This window comes from Sphaeramia orbicularis, chromosome 9 (assembly GCF_902148855.1).
Source record: "Sphaeramia orbicularis chromosome 9, fSphaOr1.1, whole genome shotgun sequence".
Taxonomy (NCBI): Eukaryota; Metazoa; Chordata; class Actinopteri; order Kurtiformes; family Apogonidae; genus Sphaeramia; species Sphaeramia orbicularis.
Genome location: NC_043965.1, coordinates 36616570 through 36637840, shown reverse-complemented (window position 1 = coordinate 36637840; position 21271 = coordinate 36616570). Strand labels below are relative to the sequence as shown.

General features: G+C 41.4%; 1 protein-coding gene across 1 annotated transcript in view; it reads right to left on the bottom strand.

Moving 5' to 3' along the window:
• Positions 1 to 21271, bottom strand: part of arvcfb (ARVCF delta catenin family member b) — a 278368-nt gene that overhangs the window by 108788 nt on the left and 148309 nt on the right.

Sequence of the window (21271 nt, the reverse complement as noted above, 5' to 3'; positions counted from 1 at the left end):
TACAGTTATTTTCATTGTTTCACTTCACATGCATGACAGCCCGCTAGTATGAGCAAATCCTTTTTCACTTTCACACAAAAGAAAAAAAACAAAAAATAAAAAAAAAGGTAAGTAAATGTCACAGACTACCCCTTAACAACCTTAAAACCTAAAAACATTTGATTGGTGAAATGAAAGAATTCCGATTCAGTAGCAGATAAGCTTACATTCTTACACTGGCTTAAAAAAAAAAGAGCTTAAATCAACAATTGAGTGTTGGTAAGACCAGGTTGCTCCAAAAACAGCCAAAATCTAAAAGCTTCTGAAGATGAAAATAAAAAATATAAGTAACTACAGTATATAGATATAATACAGTTTGTTTGTACTCTTGACAGCCCATGATTTATTTGGCCCTGATGTTATATTCAGACATTGCAGTATTGAGCAGTTTTCTTGAGACTTTAAATTGAGTCAAAAGTTTCTTTCAAGGTAAGCAAAGGCCTGGAGGAATGGTTCTGATTCATATTTCATTGGAAGACCTCGCATTTGAAGACAAAGTGTCCGTGGGCTAAGGATAAAAGAGAGTATAGAGTCCTTATACCCAACCTGACCCCTGAGCGAATGCGTGAGAAATATGGGCTTCCCGCTGCATTTCCTGCTGATGGAGAATGATATGAAGTTGCTGGTCGGAGAAGCAACGCCCTGGCATGGCAGGCGGCTGTGCATGAGTGTGACAAAATTACAGCTCTCATGATGGAGAGGGGAAGGAAAGCATTTGAGGCAATCATCGATAACCAAAACAGCACGAAGCCAAGAGAGGGAGAGGAAATCGAAAGTAATGGAGAGGGCGTGGAGGGTCGATGGTGTAGTGGATAGAAAAAAGGAGCATTTTAAGAAGAAAAAGAGGAAGCAGAAGGTTGTAAACTCCTCCTGCAAATAGCTGCAAAGGAATGTAAATCATTTTGTTGCAGCGTATTTGGCATGCTATTTATAAAGGGTTCTTGTTAGCGGTTTTAGGAAGAGGATATTTTATTCCTAAATGTGACAAAACACCAAAGTAATTAATTCCAAAGCTACATTTTTTTTCCCCTCGGATGTTTGGCCCCAGATAAATCTTGTTTCAAAGTGAAAAGATCAAAATATAAAAACAACAAATCTAACTTTTCCAATCTATTATCAGACACTTCTACCACAATCACCTCATGTAGAAAAAGTGTATTAACAACTGAACCAAACAGATTGTTTTTGTCTGAGCAATTACAGAGAGCTGTAGGGAGGAGGGAAAGCTGTTGAAAGAAATGTTTTGGTGTATTCCATACTGTGTTTTGTTGAAAGACTACAAGTGACTCCTTCTTGCGGAGGAAGACTGTTTATTTTCTTCCTGACTTTGAAGACACAAAAAAGTGAACAGTTCTCCATTGATTTTCCAATGCCTCTTGGCTTCAAAGCCCTACACAGTCCTCATTGATCTCCAGTCTATCTTGCTGATCAGTCAAAACTTTGCACTTTTCATGTTGTGGATCTTTTCGCTAATCCTAACACCCACCAGCCTCCATTTTGCCGGACAAAACACCTGGGCTTCTGTAGTTTGGTGCCTGCATTTTCGTTTTCAGCTCCATGAGGAAATTACAACTTTTTTCTATTCACCTGCTGCACTCCATCCACTAACTTGGAGTCAATTAGCACTGTGAACTGAGCACAGTTAGGTCATTACACTTGGAGAAAGGTTGTTAAGTCCCATTATTGGGGTTAATGACTAGGAAGGTTATCTGCTGCATAGAAAGAGACATTTATTTACAATAGCCATTTCTCAGCTGAGGAAGAGGATTTTTTTTTTTTACAACTGACCTGAGGCCAAGTAGCATGATTCTAGAGGGAGGGACATTCTAATGGTATTCAAAAAGGTCAGTGCAAATTATTTACCCCCAATCAGGATCCTTGTTCTGTTTAATTATAGATAAATGACCTTCCTAACTCGGTGGCCAGTGTCAAAAACAACAATATATAATAGCTTATTTGCAGGGTGTGTGAGTGTAGTACACAACAGTTTCAAATGTACACTGTTCTTACTAAATAATGCAGAACTATACATGAGAATATTCCACCTCCTCTTAATAAGAGGCAGTAAAAGTAGCACCATCCTACACAAGTTTGAAACACATAGTGCTTCAAAGCATTGGGCATTGAGGAGAAAAGGGGGTCCTCAGAGGCTGGAGATAAACAGGGGGGGTCTTAGAGACAAGCTTACTGCAAGGTCTCCCGTTCACTTGGCTCATTCGCTCCATCTCCTCTTTGCTTGTGCAAAGCGAAAGAAAGGAGCTGAACTCAACATTACAGCCCCTAAATAAATGATTAAAAGCCGTCTGGCCGTGGGCTAGCGTGGCTCTCTGGTGGCCCCGGGAGAATACGATTCCGAGTCGAGGAGATTCAGGAAAGCACATCCTTTAGTCAAGGGCGGGAGAACGGGAGCTCAGTGAGTTAATGGCTGATCTCAAAGAGATGAATGATAAAGTGGAAGAGGAGTAGGATGCAGACTATGTGTAAAGGAGGAGGAAGAGGTTTCAATACAAGCAAATGTTCTGGAAATAGTAGTTTTAGACAGCAGAACGGTAGTAACATCAAAGGGAGATTTGATCATAATGTTCCTATGTTACACTAAAATTATCTCAGAAAAAAGGGAAATCCACCTATTTTCCAGTGAGCTATGACTGTACCAGCTGTCAAAAGGTAAAAGTGTACATCAGTAAGTCAAACCTGGATAAAGTGAATACAAATATATGAAGAGCACATGGGAATAATGTTAAACACAAGCTTCCCTTAACCTATTCTAGCCTATCTGTTAAAGATCTGGCTTATCAGGAAAACCATGAATACTACTTTTTAGGCTTTTGGAGCCCGGGTAAATCACAAAGCAACAGGAATATCTGTCTTACTTCACAGATTTTTGCCCATGCTTGACACGGTCAGTATAAAAAGCTTTGCTAAGAGCTGAACCCCACTTCTGATTAGAAGCAAAGCGCTTGGAAGAGATTTGCCAGTTGAATCACTTCTGTTCAGCCAGTGGTAGCACAGAGGCCGAGGTGTTAAACAGACAGGGATTTGGCTCTGAAGCAGGCTTCAGGATTTGTCCACCCTGCATTTTAGTCATAAAACTGCACCTTTAGGCTTGAGGGCCACATGAGAATGGACTGGCTAACTCTTGAATGGACACAGTTTGTCATTTGGTGAAGAGTATTTAGTACTCTTTTAAATTTATGCACATGAATGGTATCGCATATACCGTATTTCACAAAAGAGGTGTAAATTAAAACATCACATTTATGCAGCGAATAAGAACAGACTTCATAACTTGTGCTCTTGGGTAACCCAACATCATCCATTGCAATCAGGGCCTTCAAAAAACAATACCCTTCAGAAGAGCCCTTGAGCAATCTCATTTGGGGTATATTTCATTATAATAGATCACACAGGGACATAGGCTCCTTAAGAGCGACTAATCTGAACCATAATGGATTGCTGTGCTGAGAAAAGAAAAGGAGGAGGAGGAGGAATACAAAGGCGGGAGATGAAGTGATACAGCGGCGTCAATTAGCAGCGGCCCGCTATCTGCCATCAATCCCCACTCATTCATCATCTGTGTTCAATAAGCTGCTCTGAGTTGTCTGAGGATGGAGAGGGAGAATGTGTGTAAGCAGATAAAGGGTTTTCCTTCCCCAAAGGCATGATCACAACAAGAAAACTTCAGTTAGAGTTTGGGAATGAATCATCCTGTAGGTGTTCAAGGTGAATAATAGCACTCATATCCAAGTGTTAGTAATGGTTGAGACATGCATCAAATGAAAAAGTAGGCAATGTAGCAACTGAAATGTGGCATATTAGCACAAGATCTGAGGTTAGTGCTGAATTATTGGCTTCAAATCATAGTTTGCAATTTTGTTTTGGATCTTTTACACAACATAAAGGCTATAACTGGACTAACTATAACCTAAAATGAAGATTAAAGGTAGGGTAGCAGATGTTTTCCTGGAGCATTTTTACTATATTGCATAAAATCCCCTTCACACCCCGATGGCAAACAATTAATTAAACGCTCTAACACAAAAATAAAAAAAATTTAGTCACCTGTGGAACGGACAGGACTGAAAAAACACCAATCATTTTAACCGGCCCATCGAAATGATTGAATGGTATTATGTCTATCAAATTCAACTGCCATTTGTCCCTCTCCCCTCTGCAAGTACAATCCAATACTCTGGAGGTGTGACTTCGGGGGGAAGTCTGAAGAAAGGGGTTTGGACTTTTGAATTGCATATTTTCAAAATGTAACTTGCTTGAAACCTTTTTCCAGGATCTCCTACCCTACCTTTAAGACATTATTTCAATACTACTCTATCTATCTATCTATCTATCTATCTATCTATCTATCTATCTATCTATCTATCTATCTATCTACCTACCTACCTACCTACCTACCTACCTACCTACCTACCTACCTACCTACCTACCAATCATTAAAGACTGAAATCATGTATCAAATTGTATACCTCTCTACTTGCACTATTTACTTGTACTTTTCACTGTAAGTACCAAGATGCACAATGCAAATGGTCAAAATGTTGGGCATGGAATGCTGGATGGTTCTCATCCTCAACAACTCTCGTCTCGGCCAAAAATAACAGCAAAGGAGGCCATGAAAACGGCGGCAGCAGTTACACAACTCTATGCAAAATCACTGTCATACAAACACTTTCAATACAAGCACAAGTACAAGTACCTGAATAATGTGGCAAATAATAAACAGAAAGTTAAGTTTAATAGCAAATACATGTGGTAAGGCTTTGCTGAATATTTGCTGAACTAGCGAAGAAGAATCTTGCATCGCTGTTTCCAGCTCTGATTTGAGACACTACCAAAATTTGCTCACTGTGCAAGTAGGTACACTATGTATACAATGTACTGCATGTAACTGTACAAACTGAGGTACTCGGTTTGAGACACAGTCATTATTTCAGTGAGTGGTGCCACATTGTCGGCTGTCACATTATTGCAGGTGTACATGAAACAACTTTCCAACCAGGTCCAACATGTACAAAAGGCGCAGTAAGCAGAAATTACATCAACGTGTCTCAGTGTGATCCCAGTGGGAAAGGCTACGTTGTTACCTTCAGGTTGAGACAACAGAACTTGTCAGATCGCCACCTGGTCACGCATAGCAGTGTGATGAGAGTCACCTTCCTTCCTCATGCACACTCACACATGCTGAGTCTTAGGCTGACCCTGGTGCAGTGACTAACAGGATTTCACTCCAGAGACATGCCAGCAATCATTACATGGCTCTTACACAATTAATCCTCAAGCAAAGATCGCCTGGCTAACCTTGGGTAGTCCAATTTCCCATCAGCCCCTTCTGTTTCTACCACCTGGCCTTTCGGCAGCTCTCCACAGCGGCGTAGGATCATGTGATGAATTTGAAAAGAGGGTGAGACAGAGAGAGCGTCTGAGAGCGTAGTGCGCCAGAGTGACCCGTCTAAAAAAACAAAACTGTGAACCGAGGCCGTGCGAGCCAAACATCCAGCCAAAACAAGGCTCGTTTGTGGGATGAAGCAGAGGCAGAAGGGAAGTCAAGTAGAAGAAGGGGAACTAGAGAGGCTGACAATGCATGGCAAAGGACCAAAACAGCATGCACTCCCAGGGTAGAGAACGGGAAGGGGGAGCATTCAGTCCTCGTCCAAAGCAAGCAAAGACTTCATCTCAGTTACAGACAGAGGTAGAGGTTCCAACTGGCCTTGTGTTGGAGAGGAGGTTTTGTGTTTATGCATTTACCGTTAAATGGATTCAAATGCAAACTGAAGTTCAGAATTCTCTCAACTATTTAAACAATTCTGGAATTTAACATCATCCTGACCTGGACCTTTGCTAGTTTAGAAGGGGAACAAAGGGACTGACAAGGCCTTTTTTAAATGCTGAGTTTTAGCTTTTATTCATTCCAGTCTTAGTCTTTTTTTTCTAATAGAGGGTGATTTGTCAGGGGCAAGAGTCAAAGAGGTCAGGACAAGTATTGTGTATTAAAAACTCAAGAAAACTTCATACTAGAGCTGTTTGATATGGCCCAAGAAATAAATGCTGATTTTTGGGGGGTTTTTGGTTTTGTTTTTCAATTTTAATGGAAGATTAACAATTATTATCAATTGTTTTCTGGCTACATGAAGATAAAATATGAATAAAAATGCACTTTCTTTACAAAAGTTTTATGCCATATCTGCTTGAGAAACACATTCACAACTAGAAGCACTCGGAGAGCGCAGACCTCCGCCAAGGCTGATCAGTGCCGCCCCCCCCACCCCCCCCCCACCCCCCCACCCCCGTGGGCCCCCCCACCCCCGATCACCACCAAAATTTAATCATTTCTTCCTCATCGCATTTCCAACAAACCCTGAAAAATGTCATCCAAATCTGTCCATAACTTTTTGAGTTATGTTGCACACTAACGATCAGTGGCCCTCCCTCGTGGGCCCCCCACCCCCGATCACCACCAAAATTTAATCATTTCTTCCTCATCCCATTTCCAACAAACCTTGAAAATTTCATCCAAATCTGTCCATAACTTTTTGAGTTATGTTGCACACTAACGATCAGTGCCCCCCCCGTGGGCCCCCCCACCCCCGATCACCACCAAAATTTAATCATTTCTTCCTTATCCCATTTCCAACAAACCCTGAAAATTTCATCCAAATCTGTCCATAACTTTTTGAGTTATGTTGCACACTAACGGACAGACAAACAAACAGACAGACAAACAAACAAACAAACAAACCCTGGCAAAAACATAACCTCCTTGGCGGAGGTAATTAATATATAACAAGAAGCAAACAGGTGCATTTTGAAAAGGTCCCCAGAAGAATAGTGTTAAGCTTTATGATTTTCTGCAGTTTACAGAAAGCAAAAGCTAGATTAGTGAAATTAATTCGATACTTTACCAGCCCTTTTTCATACAAATATATATTTAATTAAAACAAACACTTATGTACAAAAGACAACTATAAAAGACATGTTCTTCAGGTGAATGTAACTCTCCAACTAAAATATGAAATATTATATGTAAAAGAGTCTGGCAAAAAACAAAAACTAAATACTTTTTCTTATGATTCCCATTCACTTTAGTTAGTTTTCCATGCACACATTACAGTTTTATCATTGTTTAAGTGAAGCCTCATTTTTATTCACTTATTGAAAACGCTTTTTCACACCTAATTGTAATCATTGCATTTGCATTTAATGCATTTAGCTAAGGTGTATGTAAACCCCCGACTGTTAAAAGGGTTAAGGCACATAAACAGGCGTGCAAACACAGACAAATAACTGTAGGAGAGAGAGCCAAAGCCCTGATGATGCAGCTGGGAATGATGGGACCTTAATCTCTCTTTCTCTGGCGACTGATCATGTGCCAGATCTGGGCTTCTCTCCCTCTCTCATCTCTTTCACGCTTGGCCTCCTAGTTTCAGACGCCTCCATCATTTCCCACCCCAGTCCCACATTTTCTACCTCTTCTCAGAAGTCTCGCTCCCTCGGTGCAGCCATTTGACTCTTTGCACAAATGCCTAGAAACAGGACGAAACTCAGGTTAGCCAGACCGCTTGACAGGCTCAGACTCTTGTAGACCTCCCAGCCAACTGTCCAGCCTGCAGTTAATGCTTGGTTGCCTCCCATCAGGCCATTGCAACCACATTTTCCCACTGTGAACCAACTATATAGTGACAGATGGAACCCCAGTTGACCCATAGCAACACTCTGCATCACCTTCATCTCCAGAAAAGCCTGTATTCCCATTTAAAATTAGCTGGGAGATGTTTTGAAACCATGGATAATTTCTTACATATGCCACCAATTATACAAAGAACATACAAACATACTTTCACACATGGAGTCACATACCACAAGTTCTGCTCAAAATTCAGTGCCTGGAGTCAGATTGAGAGTGAAACATACTGAAAATATCTCAACTCAAATTTCTTAGTGTCACAAAGTGGAAAACAGCAGGAGGAAGCGTGAGTTGTTAATATTTTCAGTTGGTGAAGCAGCAGAGAAAGGGAGAAGGATAATAAACAAAAAACAAAAGGAGGGGAAACCAATTTCAGCCCGTGGAGAAGCACTAAAACAATGAGCTTCACAGAGTGGTCAGCGCTCACGGCCTGGGGTTTGATTGTTTGGACAACGGGTGCGGCCTAGAGAAAAGAAGAATTCAGTAGTGCAGAGGCAGATTAGCGGTAACTGGCCCCGGACAACGGGTGGTGGGCGGGGTACAGTATGGTGGTGGGTACCCATATGGAGGGTTGTTTGCACCAACCCTCCTCTCTGCCTCTGGATCTCTGTCAGCATGGGTCTGTCAGAGGGCTGGTGATCGGAAAAGGGGGGGGCGGTTACAGCAGTATTTGGAGGCTGTGAGACAGAGCCAGAAGCTCAGTTCATGTGAGGTCTACTTGAGATTTAGGGAGTTGGAAAGAGGACATATGTTCCACTTCCTCCCAGGCTACCAGTGCAACACTTATTGTCCTCGCAACACCCTTTCAACAAAAACTGTCTGCAAACTGTCTCCAACAGTAATGTACCACCCCCCACACCCCCCATCTCTGGCTTGCTTTCTGTCTTCAGAAAACAGTAAAGCCTGGGGCGATTGTAATAGACGCCTACTAACAGGCTTAACAGCGTGCTCTCAGTGTTTTAGGAAAAACACTACAGTATGAGTCCTCCTTTGGGTCTAGGGTGGCGGGTGTGTGTGTGGGGGATCCTCTACAAGAAAAGGGCAGGATGTCAACAAAACCCTACCGTATTTCTTGAGACAAGCTAGGGGTTCTGAAACTATTTGAGGTCAAGATCTCATGCATCTGTTTGGCAAAGTTTCTGCTTGTACTGATTTATTTTCAAACTATAAATATCCACACTGCCTGTCAGGAGGTAATAGAAGTGCCCTGTGGCTGGATTTAATTCAATGCTTCCTTTTTTGGGATATTTGTCAGAAAATTAAACTGCTCCAAATGTTGATAGGAAAGCCCTGTAACCTCCTGAAACACAACTGCACCCCCGAGGTAACTCTACCATCACTGGAACGCTTCTTAAAAGAATCGTTGTTGCAAACATTGATAACACCTCGCAGAGCTAATGCAGTCCATCACAATAACTGAGACTGCTTTTCAAATACATACTCAGTCAAACGCGATTAACCTCCCTCTGGGGATATTTTTACAGCATTGTGCCAACCGCCTGGTTAAAGGATTGGGCTCATCTTGGCGGCAATAGCTTGACGTCACAGCCTCAGGCAAAGGACAGGCCACTAAAACTGGCCGACGGAAAAATTCATGCCGATTTACTGCTAACCTTCAGCATTGTGTGAGATAAGGTGAACCTGGATGTATGTGTGTCTCATAAAGAAGCCATTGTGCAGCTTGATAAATCTATCAGGAGGCTTGAGATATGGCCCTGTTACTGTATTTATTATTCTCTTCCTGCCAGATGAAAAGACTTGTAATATTGCAGCTCTTCAGCATGTCTTTGCTCAAAAGGTCTTTTTGTTGTTCATGTAAGAATGACAATGTAAACGTGTAAATAACAGCATCGTCAGTCATAAAAACAGTGCGGCAGCCATCCATTCGGTCTGCTTTATCTGAATGGAAGAAATTTTTAAAAATCAAACTAACAGATGCTTTTAAACAAAAACTTTCAATAAACCTTTTACGGATCCACAAAGTAGGTTTGACTATTTTCACTACTTATTTTGGAGAATGAAACACTGGAAAACAGAATAAAAAACAGTCCATCATAGCTCAGCCACAGAACTTCTGGTTATTTCCTTTCAATTTACATTTTTTGGATTACTGCAACTCTGCTGTAAAAGCTTTGCAAAATGTTTTGAAGACTACAACATGGATTCACCTAACATTGTATTAAAGAGAATTTTTTGCATCCAACGTACATGAAAAAATTAACATATGAAAAAACCTACTTTGGCGAATAGTGTACGTAATGCATAATCACATCTATTATGTAAAAAAGTACAAAATGAAATAGGTTCAACTATTGAATTCTTTCATCAATGTATTCTCTCTATCCAGACAAAGCCATCGTTCATCCTTCACTGTATGGAACTGCTTTATTTATGTGCAAAATAACAAGGATTATTCAGCCATTTTCCAAACCACTTAGTACTTAAGAAGGTCGCCTGCCAATGGGTGAAGGTGGGGTGGGTTTATTCATGTATTTATCAGGGACAATGCAGTGAAACATAGTGGAAATATAGAACATCTGATGTTCTCCATGAAGAATATACAGCAGTAGTTCTCAACCGGGCGGGGGAACACTCTCCTTTGGGGGGGGGGCGGGGGGTGACATTGAGTGCGTTAGCAACTACTGTTGTACATCACATTAAAAATCCCTCTGCACATACTTTTCCCCTGCTAATGGATTGAGGTTTGTGTGTGTGTGTGTGTGTGTGTGTGTGTGTGTGTGGAGGGGCGGGGGCATATTGTCCAGCACATCGTCCCCACACACTCAAGTAATCATTGATAAGGTGAGTGGAGCTCACTTTCCCTTTCTCACAGCTTTAGGTACAGAGCTATATAACCAACCACACCCTCCTCATACAGGTCCGTCATGTTACTTTTAGAATTACTTACGACCCTCCAGTCCCGCAAATGTTTTCAGCATTGGGGGGACACCAGTAAGCTCATGATGTTGTTAGTGAGGCGTTGTTCATAAAAGATTGAGAAACCCTGATATATAGCATTGAGCTAGTTTGCAACTCCCATCCCTGGTTGGGGATTTCAATAGGAATGTCATTGCAGAGCTGACTTAGATTGACCTTATAACCTATCAAGGTGCATGTCTTTTGGCGGTAGGAAGAAGCTAGAGTACCTGGAGAGAACCCATGCAGACAGTTGGAGAGCACGCAAACACAAAGCTAGAACTGATAGTGTTTCATCACTGAATTAACTGTAAAAACTGATATCAGCAATACTCTTCTTGAAGACATTAAATTTCCTGAGATGTGCTGTAAATCACACATGAAATTTCAAAACAGAAGCCAATATAACAGCTGGTGTTGCTTAACTTCAGGTTGATATATGGTCTGTTTCAACATTCATGTCTTTCTTAATACACTGACGCGTAAAGGCCTCTGTGGGTTAACTGGATTGAGAGAGAAAGTGTATTTTCCTCTGTATCCATGTACTAGTAGAATGCTGCCAGACAGCCATCTTCAGTCAGATCAGTCAGATAATGACAGAGGGCACGAGAAGTCTTCTGCACAAACACACAGTCTCTCTGAGCCTAAGCAGTTTGGAACCGGAGCTTACTGTGAAAACACCACCGCAGATCTGAAAACTATGGGTCAACCAGAGTACACAGACACCATGCCCACCGCGTCACTCAAAAGCAAAGACAGAACTTGGTCTCATCTTATAATAATGGAGTAGAAAAACATCGTCTGACTCCATACAAAGAGCATTTTTCATGACAAGACTCATAAAAGCAATAGAGCAACTGCAGTAATATATTCCACTACCTCTGGAAGGGGTAAACAGACCCAAATTGGAAAAATTGCAACTGAACAAGACTACTGGTTTATTCCAGATGACACTGTGTTGTAGTTAAAACCTTTAATCAAAAAATTATTAGCAGCACACAAAAACAAAAAAAAAAACCAACAGCTCGTTTACAAGCTAATGGAAACAACTCTACCTGATTTCCTTTGAATATTGAGTAGGAAGGGAATAAAAATGCACAGAGACAATAGACAAGGCCATCGTTCTGCTGCTGTGTGCCTTTGTGTGTGTTGTGTGAAGCTGAGTGAGCAAGAAAGAGCCTTTTAAGCTCATTTTCAAAGCTGCAAGCTGATCATGAATATTTAAAAGTAGGCTGATATCTGAAATACAGTTTTAGTAGCGTGCTTTTTTTTTTTTGCATGCTAAATTAGTAGAGGGTACGTTTAGTGCAAGAGACGCGATATAAAAATAAATAGGATCTTTGAAGCTGTGGCTCATTCACGATGAAGTGTGGTTTTCATACCAAACATTTGTTGGATGAATTAAAAATATCGGGAAAAAAGTGCATTCTGGATGATCAAGGAAGAGCTCCATAGAGTATATATTATGAATGCAGAGGAAACCCTTTTGGCTGGATCCAGACTGAAGAGGAGTCTGATGCACTGCTGCAAAAGAATGGGTGAGGGATGGGTGTGGGTGGATTTTGGAGTTGTTTTTTTTTTTTTAGTCAGTGGCTGAGGTAACTTCGAATCTCACTGTTTAATAGAGTCATTCCCAAGCTCCCCAAGGTGTTAGTAATGAAAGGAGGTTTCTTTCTTCCACTCAAGCATTAGCACTTCTCAAATTTTATTTCAGCCATACACTATTCATGCTCTGGGTCTGTGTTGTGTTGCTCTGCAGGTGGTTGAGAGGAAGAGGAGGATGTAGATGAAATATGGATTATCTCCTCTCAGTGTCTGGCTAAGCCCCACTTTGCTGGCACCATTGCTTTTCAATGTAACTCCCCTCCCACCCACCCAACCAGCTGCAGGCCTAGCATCTGGCTGCTAACCCCCCACCCAGCCTTTAATCAACCAAACACACGCATGGACACACACACACACAAACATCTCAATCTATCTGCCTCCGTGATGGAGCATCCCCCCTTCTACATCAGCTGCTTCTGTTCTGTGCAACAGGAAATGCTGACTTCTTAAAGACTGAGGTATCCAGTAAACAGGATCTTGACCCAAAATAGCCATTAGCTGGGAGAGGACTGTTGACAGCCCACAGACTCCTAACTGTACTATTAAGAGATAGGTCAGGCCAGTTTGGATGACAGATATCAGCCGAACCCTAGGGACGACGCAGGAAGGAAATCTCAACCCAGTCATTCAGAGTCCTCTGGGACATCTGCCAGAGCTGCTCCTAATCCGAAATGCACGCAGCTCAGACATTTAGCTTTTAAATATTTACACTCCACTTTCAGTTTAGCTATTTTTTCAACAAAACTCATGTATTCCTTTCAGCTCACTGACAACTTCAGCCAGTTGTAAATGTTCGCACAATTTACAGACTGACTTACTTGCTACAGCTTTTTTTTAATCCACTATCCACTTAACTCTTGTATCACATCCAAAGACAGATACAGACAGGTGACGAATTGTAGGAAAAACTATCATACCATGGCCACAATAAACCTCCAGAAAAGTTTCAGTGCACCTTGGCTTTGCATCTACATGTGGGTGAACTCCACCGGAAGGAGATGTTCCCTCTTTCGGCGTTTTAGTATGCGTGATGGTCCTAAATCTTCCATGAGTGTCCAACTGGGATAAGATCCAGCCATTTGAGCTCCGGATCTTAACTGTAAGCACCATACCATCTGATTCATATCATTTTCACACTCATCAAATCATTCACTGATACTTCATGCCCTTTGGATGGAGGCAGTCATCCTGGAGTCGACCCTTATCAGGCTAACCCTCTACCTGAAATATTAGCAAGCAGTAATCACATTGGATACAGTCCCACAGTGCTGCTGAGTGCAGCAGGTGAAGTTAACTAAACAAACTATGCAGTGATGAACTCAGCAGCTCTCATTTGGACTTAATATTGTAATATCTATGTTACGGATACTCATTTGATGCTTCTTGTGTCAGACCAATTTGCAGACGTTTCTCACAGCTCATTACAGGGTGAAAGGCGTAAAAAGTTAAGCACATGATTATAGTCGTCACTCTTAAACAATCTCTACTGTGGATCATTTAGAGTGAGTTATAAAACATTAAACTACTGCTCATTTCACTGTAGAGTCCCTTGGAAACTCCTTGAGGTCCTTTTGGGCATACCCTGACTCCACTTTGCAAGGATTCATACCACAACTATTTCAACCCAAGGGAATGTGCTTAATTTAATTGTGATTATGCAAAGAACAACAGTCATCAGCATACACTCCAGTGTGTGGTGCTCCAGAAGAGTCCATAACCTGAAGAAGTGAATGCAGCAGCAGCTGATGAAGCCGCTGTGTCTGCCTGTGATTACAGGAACACTGAGGAGCTTGTGTGTTTTTGTCTGTGTCAGACAGAGGATGTCCGGTGCACGGCAGCCATCTGATTACCCACAATTCTGATGCCGTGCAACCACTCCAAATCAGTTTAACCTTGTCTCCCTTCCTTAATTGACCAAAATACTGGTACTTTCCAGGGGTCGATGACTGAGAATGTTTAGCAAACCTGATGTGACCAGAAAAGAGCATACAGTATGTCACTGACTGTGTACATGTGAGTGGATTTCAGCACTTTAAGGGTAAGAGCACTTTCACAAATTATACACCAAACCTTTTCTTAATGCTACACTTAACCCCATCTACAGTATGTAGCAGAGAGAGGATCTTAACACTCCCTTAATGCACTGTTGTTAGGTTCTGCTCTCATATTAGGTCAATGGGTGTTATGCCTCATACTAACACCAGCAGAGAGGTGATAAACAATGGTCTTAACCTTAGTTACTTGTTTATCTTGTTACAATAGTGAGTGGAGTATTGCTGGCACAGCATTACAAACAGTGTGGGAGCTGGGCAAACTGTGCACGGATGGGAAGGAAACACTTCCCTGATGTCTGCCCACTGTGGAATTCAGCCCCACCCGAGTAGGCTGCTTTCATGAAGAAGACGGGCAAACTCATACAGTTCTGCAGATACTATTATTCACTAGGTTATGATTATGGATGAAATGCTTCCCCTGGGGGTGGAGGTGGGAGGATGAATAAACAACAAAAAAATCTTTTTCATTTTGTTTTGTTTCATTTTATGCTTTTTTTCTGTGCAGATGAAAATGGGGGAGTTAGTTAATAATCAAAATGATGTTTTTCATTTTCATCACAATATTCCAGAACATTTGGGAATGATGATTTTTCAGTTCTTACCAATTATTTTCATTATACTTGCTCAGCTGTATGTAGCTGTTACACTGAGTTTGATTAATAATACTGGTCTTGAAAATTCAAGAGATTCAAGCAGTTTTATTGTCACATTCACAGTTATACTGCATAATGAAATTCTCGTCTGATATCCTTCCTTCCACATTATGAGCATAAAAAGAGTATAGGTTTACATTTAATGTCTGTCCATTATGGTTTTAGGTAGATTAATAGTCTGGGGATGCTTTACTTGCACAAACAGTAACATGGTCAGTTGTCATCACCTCAAATAGTGTTATTTTCATGCAATCCAGTAACTAACATAAATGAAATATTTGTTGGTTTGTCTTTTTCTCCCCTTGGTTTCTTAACTATTTTTTCTGTCTCAAAAACATGAAAAAATGCAGGGGTAGACGAAGACAGTCCCAGCAGCCTGAATGATGTGCTGAAAGGGAATAATTGCTGCTATTGATGCAGCTACAACCTTGAACCAAAGACAAGATCATGTGCTTACTAAAGTCCATGGAAATGCAGTCCAACTTTCACCTACTTTAGTCCAAACTCCATGAAGAAAGTAAACAGCTCAGAGTTGTATGAGTTGTTGTGTTCTGACCCACTGGGACAGCCTTGACAAATACGTCAACGCCTGTGTAAGGAAGCAAACTTTAATGAGCATCTGACTCAGACTCTCAGTGTAACCAGGGCAGAGGTTTAGTGAGGCCGCTCCACCTCTGCTATTACCTTTGCACCAGCTGGCAGGGGCTGCTTTGTGTATGAGTAAATGTCTTGGGTGAGCAGAGGCCCACACAGAGCGACTGGGGTCCACTCAGGGGGGAGTAAGCCTATGTCTGAACGCCTAAAATAGAGTAGAGGGTGTGAGATGACTGCGGCCAGACCCACTCTGTGGAGAGCTTTTGTCAGAAGGAGGGTTTGGGAGGAGGAGGGGTGTTGCATTCAACAACTGTCGCTGCGGTGCAATGAGTTCTACAGAATGTAAGTGGACCCCAAAAATAACTCATGACAATGATGGATCCACACTTACAGATACGTGCACTGCATACACTCAAATGAATGCACATCCACGGCAAGTAAAGGAAGGCTGGCACAAAAATCATCCCCAAACAGCAATTACCACATTGGACAATAAATTCTCCAATAAAGCAAGAGTCATGAGGCTGTTTAAGGTGTGTTCACAGCTCCTTAAAGTAGACTGTGGTAGGATTCTCAGCAGACTCCTCAGGCTGCTGTCTTGCCACAATGGAATAATGTTCCATCAGTTTTTATGGTTATTACTATAAACGTGAAGAAATTCACTAGTGCCAGTCACTAACGAAAGTCCTTCATGTCAGGGATGGATGTGGAGGACAGTCAGATATCGTCTTTTAATAAAAAGGCTCAATATCGGAACTAACACACACAATATTCGAGTTATCTGCAGCCAGACATGAGCACACAGTGTTACACATACCGCTGCAACAATACTTTTACTTGCAAGTATAAAACATTTACTGGACAGTGGCAGTGTTTTCCAATAATCCTCCCTGAGAAAGAGCTGTAAGAAACCAGCTCTGGCAAATGAAAAGGAGTCACACAATCGAAAGCAAATCTTTCTCTGGGAAAAGGGACTATAACCACAGGGCTTTTTGTCAGCTTTACACTGCAAGAAAAGAGAAAGATATGCAAGTTTCTCAAAAGGTCCTAGTCAGCTTTTCACACAGGATTGCAGAGGTTACAAAAGCACTGCGTAGAAACTGAGTTGGAGGGCTGGACAGACACCAACAACATCAACTACAATGCACACTAACATCCTGTGCTTTTATGGCCGAGCATTGTCCTCTTCTGTTACGCCTCAGTAGGAATGTGAAGTTCATACACACAGGTGGTCTACTGCATACCACTGCCTTCAACTAAACAACAGCCACTGACATATTGTATTCATCAGATGTCAAATTTCAATACACATTATGCACAAAAATCTGTCACTGAAGTGAACAGTACAAAAACAACTGAAATACAACATCCATTTAACTGTCAGCAGACAATGATACATGCAATGATATAAATCTCTTTGCTACAATTCATGTGACACCTTACCATACTTACTTGGAAGTAAGTGAACTTGATAGAAACCAAGAATCATAGGTAGCACTTATAGCTCTAATGCTACACAATAAAACAGTTGTAGGTTGTGAAACAGTGTGTGCCTTGATCTATTCAAAGAAATGATTGAAAGCACAGAGGCCACCCATCAGAAATGTAACTTAAGCATTAGCTGCCACAGAGTTCAACTCTAAACACACATAATGGTTTCCACGTCTTATTACATCGGGCTCTGGCTCGATCACTGGATGCTAATGGCTAATTATGCACTCTTGCAGACAGGGAGGTTTTCTGTTTGCCATATTGATTATTCTTCACCCTTTATTTTTTCATGATTTGTGGAATTTATGCCACAAAACAACTTCTCCTGTTGATTTATTGATTCCTTGTCAGTCATTCTGATTTGTTTTTGACCTCACATGACATAGCACTATTTTATTTTGTTTCCCCTCCTCATCCTTCAAATCCACTTGAGTGTTTGTCTTCAAAATCAACAGGCTGTGTTTTTGCAGTATTTATGTGCACTGGTTCAACACCTGACTCAGAATGAGCCTATGTTTGACAGCAAACGAAGAGAAAGACAACGGCGATGCTACAGGGACTCACATCAGATCTCCTACCTGAGATATCTCCAGATCTCACTGCAATTACCATAAGCATCTGCACACAATCCTGGCTATGACCACCTGAGCACTGTGGAGTACCACTCAAGTCGAGACTGGCAGAGCTGCAGGCCTGGAAACTCTACTGCCATAGCATATTTTTGCAAATAAATGAAAGTTGTAACAATTGTTGCACATCTAATTCGGGAGTCCAGATGCACCCTCATTTCATTAGGCAGCAATCCTGACTGAGACAAAGACAGACAAGACAGGCCCATATGTCCTGCATGCCAGAGAGTGGTTAGATAGATAGCAGACAGACACCATCCAATAACAAAATGAACATTCAATCTTATATTGGATCCCTGGAAGCGTTGGAGCTGTGTTTTTCTCTCTCAATTGGAGCAGATTTTTATCTAAACACTAAAGTGCTATGAACAGATCGACTGCTCCCTGGAATGCCCTAGTCACGGTGAATATTTCATATGAAGCCTATTGTTGTCTGCCCCACCGGGGCCTCAGCAAATGGCCCAATGAGGGAGAAAACACTGAAGTGGATTCCACAGACCAAAGCCCATTAGTCCACTGGCCCCAGGAAGGAACGCGGCAATATCTCAAAATGATGAAAACAACTTTTTCAGGCCAGTGATGCGGTGAACAAAGACTGAAGAAGGATGATATCCGAAAACCTCCTGAGCTAAACCTGCGGAATGTATGAAACAGGGAACAGCCTGTTTCAGATTTATCATTCGAGCATGTGAAGGGAAACTGCATGCATGATAACTGCACCGCAAATGGTTCTCCACGCACTGAGAGAAAAAATGATGACTCGTACTGTTTACAGTTAACTCAGTGTGTCAAGTAATAAGAAGCCAGCAGACCCCCACCCTAAAACCTTTAAAAACACAACCTTGCGAAATATTCCTTCCAGATTTGATGCCCACACGAACAACATCTTTCAACAAGAGTAGTGGTGCTGCTGTATAATATTAACTGCAGTCATCTGTGTTGACTCAAGCCTTTACCACACACAGCAGCCATGTCTGACTGTTCACGTGGGAAAGTAATACTGCAATATTTTGCTTTGACAATCTGTCACCAACTGAAGCTTACAACATTTTATTACACTCAATATTTGCAATAATAGTTACTGTCATTAGCACATTTTATTCGCCTTCACCAGAGTTTCAAATGAATCTCTGATAAGATAATACACAAAATAATAAATACAATAAATGTCAAATACATTTTTGAGCATGTCTGTCTGTCTTGGGTCAAATTTAAAGTGACTGAAATAAAACATTTTAGTTTGATACATTCTTCGGCCATGTGTAAGGCGGGAAAGACTCCCCTGCAACATACAATTAACACTTTAACCCCTGAGACATTATTCCAGGTAAACGTACTGCTGTGAATTTGCATCTACTTCAGTGTCATAAAAGCTGCTGTGAGTATGTGTTTGTGTTCATTTTCTTCAGTGGTTTTGTTTTACTGTGTGTTTTAGGGTCAAAACAGGGTAGAATGACAGAAAAAGACAGAGAGGAATTGAAGTTTTACAGGTTTTTACCAAATAAGGCACTCAGAATGTCCATTAATAAGAGATTTAAGATGTTGAACATGAACTGTGAACTGGAACACACTGAACAAGTATTTGAATTCTGGCCCAGTAGTTTTTGTTTTGGGGCACTTTTTTTCTAAAATCAGTCGAGCTGCTTTTTGGCACCTGGTTGAACTCCAAAAAGCAGTTATACAGTCAAAACTTGGCAAAAACACAAAAAATAAAGGAAAATCACCACAACACTGCAAATAACAGTAAAAACAAAAGAACAAGGAAAACTGTAAAAAAAAAAAAAAAAAAAGCCAAAACCGTCTATTTTTATAGCGAGTTGGTCTCACTCGCTGCTAGGTGTTTTGCCCCAAATTCCACAGGTGGCGTGGGGGTGGAGGAGTGGGGCACTGAGCATGCTCAGATGTCTACGGAAAGAACAAGGTCTATTCTATGAGCACATTTTGAAATTTTCCTATTGAGCAAACAATTACATTTTTAGGAATATTTAAAATAAATCATATACTCAGAACGCTCACCACAGACACGTCAGTGGTTAAAGGGTTAAAGACCTTGTACCATCAAGATGAAAACATGGTCCAATGCATCTCTCTGACCATTATAATCCATTTAAATCTCCAAAGGGTTGGCAGCAGGGAAAAGAAGTGCTAAACCAGAGAAGAAGACATCAGTTACTCTGGGAAGCAGACAGCTTTGAATCACCATCAGCCATTTAGTAAGTCAGTGAAGGAGTGTGCAGAACAATACCAAAGCCGCTAAACTGCTTTGCTGCCCAGTAATGCATCACACCACTTCAATGAGGGCAATGGCATCTGGCACAACTACTTCGTTCAGCAGTAAGACACAGTGAACCTGCTCTGGCAGAGACCACGCTTAAATGCACCTGGGTTCAAATAAAAAGCCTTTCCATGTATCTGTACACAAAATGAAGTATATGCAAGAGACGAATGATGGATAGTAACATTTAAAACTAAAGTTGAAAAGAGCCTGCAAAGAGCATGTTTTCTCCAAGTTAAAGTGCTGGTGCAGGGGTGTTACAAATTTAGTTTCAACGCCACATGCCAAAAGAGAAACCACGAGCAAAGGACAGCTATTTTCTGCTGAAAAACAAGGGCTCCAAATTCCTAACATGTTGTGGAGATTAGAGAGCAATTCTGTGGAATCCAGAGCCCCATATGGTGACAAGGTGCTCACATCTCCCTCTATTAGAGCTCAGATTTTCTTGCCAGAAGTTCCAGTTCTTGTTCTACAGCCAAAATAAAGATTAAGCAACGGCGGAGTGCAAAGAGGCCAGCAGCATGTAGAGAAAAAAAAATGCTCATTTCAGTCTGAACGGGGAAACCTCTTTGCATTGGCTGATCTAACAGTAGCCTCTGGACTATAAAGTAGGTAAAGAAAGACCGAGAGGGATGGAGGTGGGGGAAGGGCCCATCACATGGATCATGACTCATTTGAGGTATTAGACCACTGTTGTTCCAGTTTCTCAAACAGGCTGCATGGACTTGTGGGAAACACACAATGAGTCAGCCATTGCACTCAATGAAAAGACGATGGCATTCCCGATTCAGTCCACAATGGATCCAGCGAATGAGCAATAAGCTCCCATTATGCAAATCTATGGAGTTTTACGAGAAAAGCCCCAGATTGACTGTAATCTATACAGGACCTTTTACCTGTGTGAGTGCTCGGGGATGTCAAAGAGGATTAGTATATAGGTATGACCAAGTGTTTACTGAGCTGCTATTGAGCCTAGCAGCGATGCCTTCAACAAACAACAACAAAAGAAACCCCCTCTATTGAGATATTCCTGGAGTAACATCAAAGCAATTTCACTGCACATGCAGCTTGAATGTGTTTGTTACAGTTGGAGAAATTAGTCTGTCTAACTGTCTGAGAACATGGCTGTCACATTTCATTACACCCATTGTTTCAAAAGACCAGCCTGGTGACACAAAAAAACACAAAACAGCAGTAGGCATTAACATAAAACATCATCTCTGCTGGATCCCAGTTTGACATCACATAGGCCTTCAAGTGGCATGAAAGAAATACCATTCCTTCAGGCCACAGACTCTAAAGCAGTCCATTGCATC